General features: G+C 47.5%; 1 long non-coding RNA gene across 1 annotated transcript; it reads left to right on the top strand.

The window, feature by feature from the left end:
- Positions 1 to 3624: 3624 nt before the first annotated feature.
- Positions 3625 to 11160, top strand: LOC306653024. The gene is made up of 3 exons (XR_013761615.1): positions 3625 to 3903; positions 7961 to 8092; positions 11014 to 11160. It is a non-coding gene; the product is annotated as an uncharacterized lncRNA (long non-coding RNA).
- Positions 11161 to 12023: the final 863 nt, after the last annotated feature.

Below are 12023 nucleotides of genomic sequence, written 5' to 3'. Positions count from 1 at the left end.
CCATCTGGAGTTCTGCAGAACTTGCTGTAGTGCTCTCTCCCTCCAGCGGGGGGCAGCCTCAGCCAGTTAACAGAGCCACCCTCCCCGCTGCCCCCGGGGTGTGGCTGTGTCCAAGAGGCGCCCAGGAACTTGGGCTGTGGGACAGCCACTACTTGGCCTATGGAGCAGCAGTAGGCCTGCTCTCAGATTTAAATTCAGGCTTTGACTTTGGAGCTGATTCCAGAGAAATCTGGGCATGTCCCTGTCTGAGGCTTCTAGCCAATCCAAGCCACATCATCTTTCTTGCATTATTTCAACAGCTTTCTAATTCTCGCAGAGTTCCTTCCACATCACACCAATTTGCTGGAGCCCTTAATGACTCCCCATTCCCCTCAAGGTAATTCCACGCTCCTCTCCTTGGCTCCTATGTGCTGCCCTGCCTAGCTGCCCAGAAACTTCAGAATAACCATTTTGTATATTTGGTGGCTTCTTCTTCTCCCCTTCCTCCTCCTCCTCCTTCTTTTTTTGGTACTGGGAATTGAACCCAGGGGCACTTAACCACTGAGCCACATCCCCAGCCCTTTTTAGTTTTGGAGACAGGGTCTCGTTGAGTTGCTCAGGGTTTTGCTCCTTTGCTGAGGCTGGCTTTGAACTCTGATCCTCCTGCCTCAGCCTCCCAAGCTTCTGGGAGGACAGACATGCACCACTGTGCCTGGCTATTTGGCTTCTCTTGAAGATTTAGAAGGCCCCTGCATCTTCATAACGTGTAATACTGATGGAGTTCTACCTGCTCAAGGCGGGCACTGTCCTAAGAGTTTTCTCCTGTGAAGCTGTTGTATCTACCTGTGCAAATGTTAGTTGTATTCGTGGTTAAGGAAACAGGTCCAGAAAGGTCATGAGGATTCAGAGACAGCAAACAGCACCAGAGACTGGAGCCAGGAAGCAGAGCCTGCTTACCTAGGGTGCAGGCCCACTGGGCCCACTGCCTGACAGCAGTTTGGTGATCAAACTGTGCTGCTCACTCCCCACTTTTATTTATTTAATTTATTTTTTATTTTTTATTTTTGTGGCACTGGGAATCAGGCCCAGGCCTCACGCATGCCAGGCAAGCACCCTACTGCCGCCCCTTCTGGATGGAGGATGTGCTCTGAGGTCACCCTGTGGCATGTGTATACCTGATTGGTTCCTGGGGACTCTGATTTTACAAGCAGAGAGTGCTCTTTGCTTCTGACGCAAGAACAGGGAAAGAGATAGGAGCTTTCAGGGGACGTGAAGGGAAGAAGGTCAGTGGAGTCCAGACTATGAATTCTTCTGCCCCAAGAGATAGCCAGACTGTAGGGAACCAATGAATGGTGTGCTTGGGGAGGCTGGGCCCAGGCTGGCAATGCCAGGCTCCAGCAAGACTCCCAGGCCCCTCACTTGACTTGGAAGCAAGGGATGCTGGACTTCAGGGCCTCTTGAGGGTGTGGGCACTGTGGCCAGAGGCCTCCAGTGATCCAGCACCAAGGAAAGCCTCCCTTCCCCCCACCTACCCTCCTTGTTCCCTGGCAGGGCGGAGCCTCTAGTAAGAAAGAAGGTTGAATTTCCCTCCCATCTAGGAAGATGGGGTTGGAGTAGAATTTAATTTGATTTTTGAGAAAATAAAGAATTGAGTGATTCTTGCATACCTGAGCTTTGGAGTTAGAATTTTCATCTGATGTGATGATTTTGTAAATTTTAACTATTTTTTTTATTATTTCTGTCTTTATGAAAAAATATATACGCTCAGTAATTATCATGCTAATGGTAATGCTTGTTCATGGAGTACTGACTTCTCTCTCATGCACTGTGCTTAATATTTATATGAATGAACTAACTCACTTGATATTCATGGTACCCTCTTGGGTAGGTATCTTTATCATACCTGCTTTATAGATGAAGATGAGGCCCAGAGAGATTAAGTAATTTGCCCAAGGTCACACAGCTTCGGTTGTGTCTATTAAATATTTATTGAATGAATGGATGAGTGTGCGACTTTCCAGTGTGCATCCTGGTCTTTTTTGCCCCAGGCCGTCCCTCATCCCACAGTTACATGCCACAGTAGAGAACTGCACAGGTCAGCCCGGGGCAGGAGACTGCCTCAGAGCCTTGAATGAGTCCCTGAGGTTCACAGGGCAATGTCCTCAGCCCTGGGAGTGATACTTGATCCTTTCCTATTACCTCTGGCTTCTCCTCCTGGCCTATTATCAGTTCCTGCCTACCTGTCAACATATTCTAACTCCTCACGGGTTCCCTCGATTCTTTTCGGTCACCCTGCTTTTGCTCCAGGTCTTCCCTGTGCTTGGAACATCCTCCCTCCTGACATTCCATTATTCTGAAAGGGTTTCCAGCAAGGCAGGCCAGTTCCTTAAGCCTGGGTCACGTCTTGTTGGGCCAGGCTACAACCCTAGATTGCCTCTGGGCTCCAGCAGCCTTATGTTGGAGCTGGTGGTGAGGGAGGTGATTGTAGAACAGAACCTTGTCCCCATCTCTCCAGTGGAGAGATGGAATCCCGGAAACAACTCCTGATAAAAGCAAAACAGGCTCAGAGTGGGGCGGGATGGAGGCCTCGGGCCTCCCAGCCCAAGCTCTTTCTACAGGGGAACTGGGTTTATCCTGAAGCTCTTGGGTGTCAAGAAGTTGGTGGCCCTGGGTGGTGATTGCCATGGCAACAATCTCTGTGGAGACAGTGACCAAGGAGACTGTTGCTATGACGAGAGCTAGCAGGTATGGAGACAAGAGATTGGCAGCTCTGTTTGGCATTTCACGAGGGTACGGGTCCGATCATCTCAAAAACAGCTCCTCAGTTCTGAGCACAGCGCCTTCGGCTCCCCACGGGAGGAAGCTTCCTTTGGAGGGCAAAGGGCATTGGAGGAGTTTTGGTCTTCAGGGAGCCCCAGCTAGAGCTGACAGCCCCTGCCATGCGTCCTCTGATAAGCTCCCGTCAGCCGGTTCCCAGGAGGACGAGCTGGCTTTTAGGCAGCCAAGGGTGAGATGCCGTGGGAAGGAGATCTGACTGAGGCCTGGAGGAATGTGGGAAGCACCAAGCAGGAAGAAGAATGGGGTGGGGAGGGGTGTCAGTGCAGAGAGGGCGTCAGCCGTGCGAGCCTGGGCTGAGGACAGGCGCGTGGCCTCACCACCAACCTGCTGGGCCACGTGGGGCAGGTCTCTCTCCCGCTCGGAGCTCTAATCTGGGTTAGTGCTGTGGCACAGACTTGCTTCCGGGTTTATCTTAAGGCTCTTGGGTGTCAGGAAGTTGGCGCCCCCCATGATTGCCATGGCAACTATCTCTACGGAGATAGTGACAAGGAAACCGTTGCCATGACTATCGCTGCTAGGTACAAGAGAAAAGAGATTGGCTGTCAGTTCTGCCTTGAGACGGATTCTGCCCTGCCTTTTCTACCATCATCTATTCATGTTCAGTGTTTTGGGGGGCCAGTTACATTGATCGATGCCCAAAGAAAGAGTCAGGAGTCAGTAACCCATGTTCTTAAGTCAGGCTGGGTGACGCTGGGCCACTCTCTGCTTCCCTCAGGTCTTTAGCTTCCTATCTGGAAAGTTAAGGAATTACCCAAGGTCCCTTAACTTCTACCAAGCAGGAAACAAGTTGTAACACAAAGGCTCTGGAGTGATATGCAAAGTGCCACTCACTGGTCAGCTGCACAGCCCTGGCCGGTCCTGCTAGGGTAGGAAACTGTGAGGAGGCCTGAGGGTCCCAGAGGAGAGTCCAGAGTGTCCATTATGCTTGGGGGGTGGGAACACAGAGGGCACTTGGGGCAGGATTATCACCCACTAGCAGGATGGCGTCTGCGTATTTTAACAGCCGGCCTGGTCATACCTCTGCCTCCAAACCCCAGGCTCGGCACCAGCCCTGCCTGAATCCACGCTGGTGGGATCATGGGCACTGTGAGTGGCAAGGGAGGTTCTCTGGACAAAGGGTCCACCCTGACGGCCCGGAGATCAGGGTGCCTCTGGTGTAGGACGGCACTCAGGTCCACTTCTGGGCAGGATCTCTGGAGGAGGATGGGTCCTTCCCGGTGGCCGCACCCTCCCTGAGTCAGCTGTGCGCATCCCCAGAGAGTGGGGTTTGCCAGCGTCTTGGTTCCAGGGTGGCTGATACCCAGACAAGAGGGCAGGGCGCCGGAGCTGGGAGCCCCGGGGGAAGCAGGAGCTCGGGACGCCTGTTCCCTTCCCAGGAGACGCAGCCGGGGCTGATGCCAGGTCCTCAGCTTCTGGATCTGCTTCTCCCCTGCGCGCTCCCCAGGCCCAGCGGCTCCCCCCTTGCCTCTCCCAGCAGGACTTTGCAAACAGCTTCTCCGGATGGACTGAGGGACGCGGCTGCGCCTCCTCCCCGCACACTTTCCATTCCCAGCCTGAGCCCGGGCCAGGGTTCCTCAGGAAAATTGGCTGAAAGAGACATTTTCCATGCTCTGACTCCTCTGCTGGGTAGCTGTCCTCGCTCCGCTCTCTCCAGTCGTCACCGGGACCCAGGAGGGGGAAGGGGAGGGCTCTGCGGCCAACCCGCAGCTGCTCACCACCGTTTAAAATGTTTCCACCATTTGCTCCGACGTGTCATTGGCCTCCTTGGGCCTCCGTGTTCTCACCTGTGGAATGAGTCGGCCAGCTCAGGAAGCAGGCTCCGTTTCTGATTTCATCCTTAGCTCTGCTCATTACTCAGGGAGTCGCTTTGGGCAAGTTACGTAACATTTCCGAGTCTCGATTTTCCGCATCTGTAAAATGGTGCTATCTCTTACCATTGTGAGGATCAACGGAATAGGCTGAGGAAAGGGTTGAACTCAGGCTCTGTCCGGGGCAAACGCTCAACAAATACCTATTAAAAATTAATTGCTAACCGGGTCTGATGGTGCTCACCTTAATCCAAGTGACTGGAGGTGGAGGCAGGAGCATCCCAAGTTCGAGGCCAGCCTCAGCAATTTAGAGAGTCCCTAAGCAACTTAAGGAGACCCTGTCTCAAAAATCAAAAATAAAAAGGGGATGTAGTTCAGTGGTAAAAGCACCAGGGTTTAAATCCCCAGCACCCTCCCCCCAATTGCTATTTGGGGTGCTTTACACACTTAATTTCTAATCCATATAATACCTGTGCAAAAGTGAGAGCCATTACTTTTGTAAAATTGGGGACCCAGAGTTCAGAGAGGCCAAGTAACTTGCCTAAGGTTACACAGCAAGCCCATGGCTAAGAAGGAGGGATTCAAACTCAGATCTGGATGATTCCAGCTTTCCTGTTCTAACCAAGGTAATTAGAAGTAAGAACACTTCTCTATTTAGGCAGAGAATGAAGTGTGGAATAAGTCTAAACTGCATTTTTTTTTTAAAGCTTGAACAAGACCTACTTTATTAGAATACAGAAAGTTGACATTAAAAGGAAATGAAAGTGTGTACCAGTGAAAACGAATGTAGGCAAAGCAATCGTTACTATAATAACATCACAGAATACAAATGGACTATCATTAGAAACAAAAATGGATATTTCAAAGCAATAAAGCATTTTTGCCAACCAAGAAGACATGGTGGAAGATTTTTTCTTTTTTTTTCTTTTTTTTTTTTTTTTTTGGTGCTGGAGATTGAACCCAGGGGCACTTAACCACTGAGCCACATCCCTAGCCCATTTTATTGTTTTTTTTGAGATCAAGTCTTGCTAAGTTGCTGAGGGTCTCACTAAATTGCTGAGTCTGGCCTGGTAGTTGTGATCCTCCTGCCTCAGCCTCCTGAGTCGCTGGGATTACAGGCATGTGCCACCAGGCCCAGTTATACATCAATAGGTGAAACGTGATGGTACATCCATCCACCCTATGGAATAATTTTCAGTCATGAGAAAGAACAAGGTAAAGAAAAAAAAAAACCTAACAAACTGAAAAGAGAAATAGACACATGCACGATTATAGCTGGAGACTTCAATTCTCCTTTCTCAGCACAGATAAAACAAGTAGGTGTGTAACCACTATGTGAAAGTCTTGAACAGCATTATTAAGCACTTTGAACTTGCTAACATTATTAGAACACCACACCCAGCAGCAGAATACTACATTTTCAAGTGTACATGGCACATGCACCAAGAGAGACCATATATTGAATTATAGAACAAGTCTCAAGTTTGCAATGGAATTAAATTAGAAATGGATAACAAAAGGATATATAGAGGGCTGGGGAGATAGCTCAGTTGGTAAAGTGCTTGCTATACAAGCACAGGGCCCTGGGTTCGATCCTCAGCAACACACACACACACACACACACACAAAAGATATATAGAAAACCCCCAAGTATCAGGAAATGAAATAACATACTTCTGAATAATGAATAGGAAGAAGTCACAAGGAAAATCAGAAAATATTTTAAACTGAATAATAAGGAAAGAAACAATATATTAAAATTTGTGGTGTGCATCTAGCACTTAGAAGGTAATTTGTAGCTTTAAATGCTTACATGAGCAGAGACAGGTAGAGGTGTGTAGCTCCATGGTAGAGTGCTTGTCTAGCATTCACGAGGTCCTTGGTTCAATTCCCAGCATTAAAAAAAAAAAAAAAATCCAAATAAATGATCTAATTTTTAAAAAATACTTTTTTAGTTGTTGATGGACCTTTATTTTATTCTTTTATTTATATGTGGTGCTGAGAATCGAACCCAGTGCCTCATACATGCTAGGCAAGCTCTCTACCACTGAGCCACAATCCCAGCCCCATGATATAATCTTCTATCTAAAGAATGAAGAAAAACAAAATAGCTTTCAGAATTGGGTGGATTTCCATGTGCTGGCATAATAGAAAGCCAGGATACAAGGAGTGAAAAAAGTAAATTATAACTAATATGCACAGCATCATGGCAAAGCTTGCTTGTTGTCCCTCAATGCCTCTTTGGAGCTGGTGCGTAGCTATTCAGATAAAGCACATTTCCTAGATTCCTGTACGATTAAGCATGGCAATGGAACTAAGTTCTAGCCAATTAGATGGAAGCAGAGGTCGTTGATGGAGGCGTCTTCTGAGGGAATGTGGCTTTTTGGCTCCTTACTGCCTCCTGCTGGCTGGAATGTGGACATGACGGCTGCAGCCAGAGTAGCATATTGTATTGGAGAGGGTGGGACCCCGAGGTGGAAGGAGCCACTGGTTCTTGCACTATGCAATGCCAGGCGAGCCTTGGAAATGATTCTGCACTTCTGTTACATGAGAGGGAAATATACATCTATCTTATTTCTATCAATATTCTTTTGGGTTTCATTTCTTGCAACTGACTCAATTCTAATGCCTATGACCATGAATCCACTTAAGTGAAAAAAAGCAAGTGCCTGTAAATCCTGGTGACTCTGGAGGCTAAGGCAGGAGGATCACAAATTTGAGGCTAGCCTTGGTAATTTAGTGAGACCCTGTCTAAAAACAAACAAAATGAAAGCTGGAATTGGGGACCTGAGGATGTTGTTCAGTACGGTGGGAAACGGTGGGGGCGGGCAAACAAATACAGGTGTGTGATTTTCACTTCGTACCGGCCCTCCTCCAGACCTTTTGCTTCAGCATCAGGGACAGGTTATCTCACATAACAGTAAGTCCAGAGGCGGGGCTGCTTCAGGGTTGGTTAGTTCAGTAACTCGATTTCCTCCAGGGCTCAGGAACCTCCCATCCTTGGACTTTGGGATCCTCTGACTACGTCCTGTCATAATTCCACAGATAGTGGTTACAGTTCCAGATGTCACATTCATATAGTCCAGTGACCAATTAAAAAAGGGTGGGGGTCATTCCTTTTCCCTGCAGCTCTTTGTTTTTTTTTTTTTTGATGCTGAGGATCAAACCCAGGGCCTTGTGCTTACAAGGCAAGCACTCTACTGACTGAGCTATCTCCCCAGCTGGTTTTTATATTCAGTTCTTTTTATAAGAGGAAAGAAGCTTTTTCTACATCACACTTCCCTTTAAATCACTCTCTGGCTTAAAGCAAACAGGATTTATTCTTGATTCCACAGAGAAAAAGAGAACAACTGCTAAATGGTGGTTTTGATAGTGTGGAAGAAAAGAAAAATGGCCAAACATCTGCTATGGTGTATATAGAGGTGGTAGGAAAAAAAATCCAGAAGGACAAACCCCAGCTGCTAATGGTGGGTACCTCCAGGGAGGGGTGGGGGTCCTGGGGAGAGAGGATGGAGGGAATTCTGTGGCAGATACCAAAGTTGCCCACTGGGAGACTCTGACCCAGTTCTCTCTTACTCACCAGCGCCATCTTGATGGGGGCAGCTTGGGGATGAGTCATGGCGGCCTCTGGCGAGAGGGCCAAGGCCGTTTCTGTTTGCCATATGGTTGCTTTCTCAGGCCCCCTTGTAGTTGGGGTCAGTCACGAGACCTAGTTTGACCAGTGAAATATAAAGGCAAAATTTCTAGGCCAACAATTTTGCCCCTATTCAAGAAAAGAACCCTTTTCTGACCTTTTCCCTTCTAGTCTTCCTTGGGATACCAGGATAAGGAGGTGGTGCTTGGAATTGTGGTAGTCAAATTATAACCCTGGGGGAAACGTCTCGAGAAGTAGACCAGTGTCCTGACATTTCAGGGCCGATGAATCAACTCTAGCGCTGCCTACCTCCAGACCTCTTGTTAGAAAATGTTCTTATAAGGATTCCTATCATGTGGAGCTGTAGGCAACTTCACAGATAAATGCATTTTTCAAATATTTTTACCATATATTCCCTGTTGTTTTGATATTTTCTTATAATGAAAATATATTATTACTATGATTCAAAGTGCAGTTAAAAAAAAAATGTACCACCTGGCATCCTTGGTATCTCAAATGCCAGGGAAAGAGAGGCATTCTTGGAAAGAGAGAGAGAGGAGTTGACCAGGGGAACAAGCCGTTCCTTATAATTATGCTCTAACTATGTGGTATAAGGGTGGCTTTGCAGGCTGGTGGATGGCAGAGAAAGCATTTCTTTGTCACTATTTGGGTTTAGACCAAAGGTTGTAAAATGTCAGCCTCTGGTCAGAATTTGGCCAGGTTTACATATTCTCTTCAGGGTTTTAATTTCACTTTTTTTGGGGGGTGATGGGAACTGAACCCAGGACTTCCCACGTGCTGGGCAAGTGCCCTACCACTGAGATACATGCCCAGTCCCTGCCCAGGGTTTTTAAAAATTGGAATTAACAATAATTATTTAGGAATTGAGCTATTTCACATCAGGATGGGGCTTCTGGTTCTCTTAGAAGAGCTGATGTATCTCGCGGCAGCGGATCATCTCAGTGATCCGTGGCAGCTCAGTGGTAGGGCGCCTGCCTAGCAGGTGAGGCCCTGGGTTCCAGCTCAGGTGCCTTCAGTGCCGTCAGCCTCCCTGCTCCTCAGTGTCCGTGATCTGGTCCTGCTTGACGGCCTGTGTTGCTTATTTGGCTTGAGCATTCTGGGGAGCAACTCGTGGTGGAGGTTTTGAATGAGTGCAGCTCGTCCGTGTGCCTAAGAATCGACCTTTGCTTGATAGACGGTCATGTGAAAGGTGTCTCTTCTCATCCAGAGCTGGGCAGATGCTGGCCAGATGCTGCAGTCCTCCCTCAGGACTGCCCTGTAGGGATGGCGGGGCTAAGGCCACAGAGAACCCTTGACTGCCCTGTTGGGCCGTCTGGGTGTTACCTACCCCAGTGACTCAGACTTCTGGTGACGGACTGCTGGGAGAGGGGGATCATTCTGGGGCAAATTCCACACCTGTGGGGAGAGGGGAGAGTTTTCTGAAAGATGGGTAGAGATTTGCATGGTGAAGTTTTAAGGAAGCAGATGCTCCTGCAGAGAGCGTGACAGGCAAGATCAGACTCTGAGGACTGTGTGCCGGCACCCCGACATCCTGTGGGGGAAGTCCTTCAGCTTAGGGCCTTCTCTATGTATTTATCAGAAAAAGGCCAGAGTGAGGGGGAAGAGCAAGGCCCGAGAGCTACCCTCCTTCTTGCTCTTCACCCTCCCACTATGGTATGTGGAAAATCGGCTCCCCCAAATGTCCAGGCCTCGTTCCTGGGACCTGTGAATGTGTTCTGTTATATGATGAAGGGGAGTTAGACTGTGGCTGGAACGAAGGTTGCTGATCAGGTGATGAAAGTAAAGAGATATTCCTGGATTATCTGGGTGGGCCCCTGTACTCACCAGGATGCAAGCAGAGGCAGAAAAGGGAGGACCGGAGAGATGACGTGGCCTGAGAGAGCTGGTTTTGAAGGTGGAGGAAGGCACCGTGAGCCAAGGAAAGCAGTTGGCCTCTGGATGTTGGAAAAAGGGTTCTCTAAAACCCCCAGAAAGGCCGGGTGCAGTGGCACACATCTTCAATCCCTGCAGCTCGGGAGGCTGAGGCAGGAGGATCATGAGTTCAAAGTCAGCCTCAGCAATTTAGTGAGGCTCTAAGCAACTCAGTGAGACCCTGTCTCTAAATAAAATATAAAAAGGGGATGTGGTTCCATGGTTAAGTGCTCTGTGCACCAAAAACAAACAAATAAATAACAATAAAAAAATAAAATCCCCAGAAAGGAAAATGGCCCTGATACCAGGAGTGCAGCTCAATCAGATCCCTGTTGCATTTCCACAACAAAAGTGAAAATTGAAAATAATGGTCTGTGCTGTTTGATGTCGCTAAGTTTGTGGTGATTTGCATAGCAGCAATAGGAAACGGACTCCAGGCTACGTGGGAGGGCCTCAGAGGGGCGAGATCGCAGCTTCCTGCCTCCTGACCGCAGAGTGAGGACACCTCAGAGGGTCCCAGCCCAGCTGCCCAATCGCCCCCGTCCAAGTTTCTCAAATGAGACTCCAGAGACGGACTGTAGTAACGTTTCCCTGCCCTAATCCCTGACTCTCACAACCTATAAGAAAATGATTGTTTTTCTGCTGTTGTGCTTTGGGGTGTTTTGTGTGTGTGTGTGTGTGTGTGTGTGTGTGTGTGTTTGTGTGTGTAGTACCAGGATTAATGGGGTTGTTTCTTATGCAGCATTGTAACTAGAACAGTCTTTCTATCTAAAATATATTCCCCCCTTTTCTTGTTGTCTGAGATGTCTTCTTTTTCCACAGGTAGCCTGGTATGGCCATGTTGGATTCTACACTCAAGAGGAAATGCTGATTAACTGAAGCCAATAACTGGTTTGAAGGTGGCCATGTGACCAATTCTGGCCAATGAGAAATGAAAGCAAGTTTCCTGGAGGACTCTGGGAGAGAACCAGGAAGAACCAGCCTTCTTGCTTCCAAGGCCCTTGGCATGTCCACAGTTGATGCCTGGAACTGGCGTGGTCATGTTGGAACCCTAAGGGTTGCCAGCCCAGGGCAAGCTGAGACTTAGGAGATGGCAGAATAGAAAGATGGAAAGAGAAACTGTTACACATGTGATCAAAGAGGCATGTACCATGTTCATAGCAGCACTAATAAATAAAAAAAAATTCTGACAGATAAAAAAACACATTTAAAAATAAATTGTGTATGTTTGTATAGTGGAATACTATACAGTGATGAAAAAGAATGGGTAGGCTTACATATCTCAATAGAAATAATCTTATGAATATAATATTGAATATTAAAAATAAAGCTAAAGGATACATGTAGTATATTTGAGTAAAGTTTAAAAACATGCAATACTATGCTTCACAGAACATAAGACATAGGAAATAGTATAAAGAAATGCATAGAATACACTAACAGCTATAATTTATGGAGTGCTTAGTTACTGGGTGCAAAGCATTATGCTCACAAATAATCTGATTGAATTCTCACAAAAACCCTTAGAGAGAGAAGGTTATTTTTATTTTTATTTTTCTTGGTACTGGGGATTAAACTCAGGGGCACTTGACCACTGAGCCACATCCCCAGCCCTATATTGTGTTTTATTTAGAGACAGGGTCTCACTGAGTTGCTTAGTGTCTCGCTTTTGCTGAGGCTGGCTTTGACCTCTCTATCCTCCTGCCTCAGCCTCCCAATTTGCTGGGTTATTAATATCCCCATTTTCCAGTTGTGAAAACTGAGGCACTAGAGAGAGAAGTAAATTATCCAGTGGCATATAGTACTGCATTCCTAAATATTAAAAAATCCCT

This window comes from Sciurus vulgaris (genome assembly GCF_902686455.1).
Source record: "Sciurus vulgaris genome assembly, chromosome: 2".
Lineage (NCBI taxonomy): Eukaryota > Metazoa > Chordata > Mammalia > Rodentia > Sciuridae > Sciurus > Sciurus vulgaris.
This window is presented reverse-complemented; position numbering and strand designations above follow the sequence as displayed.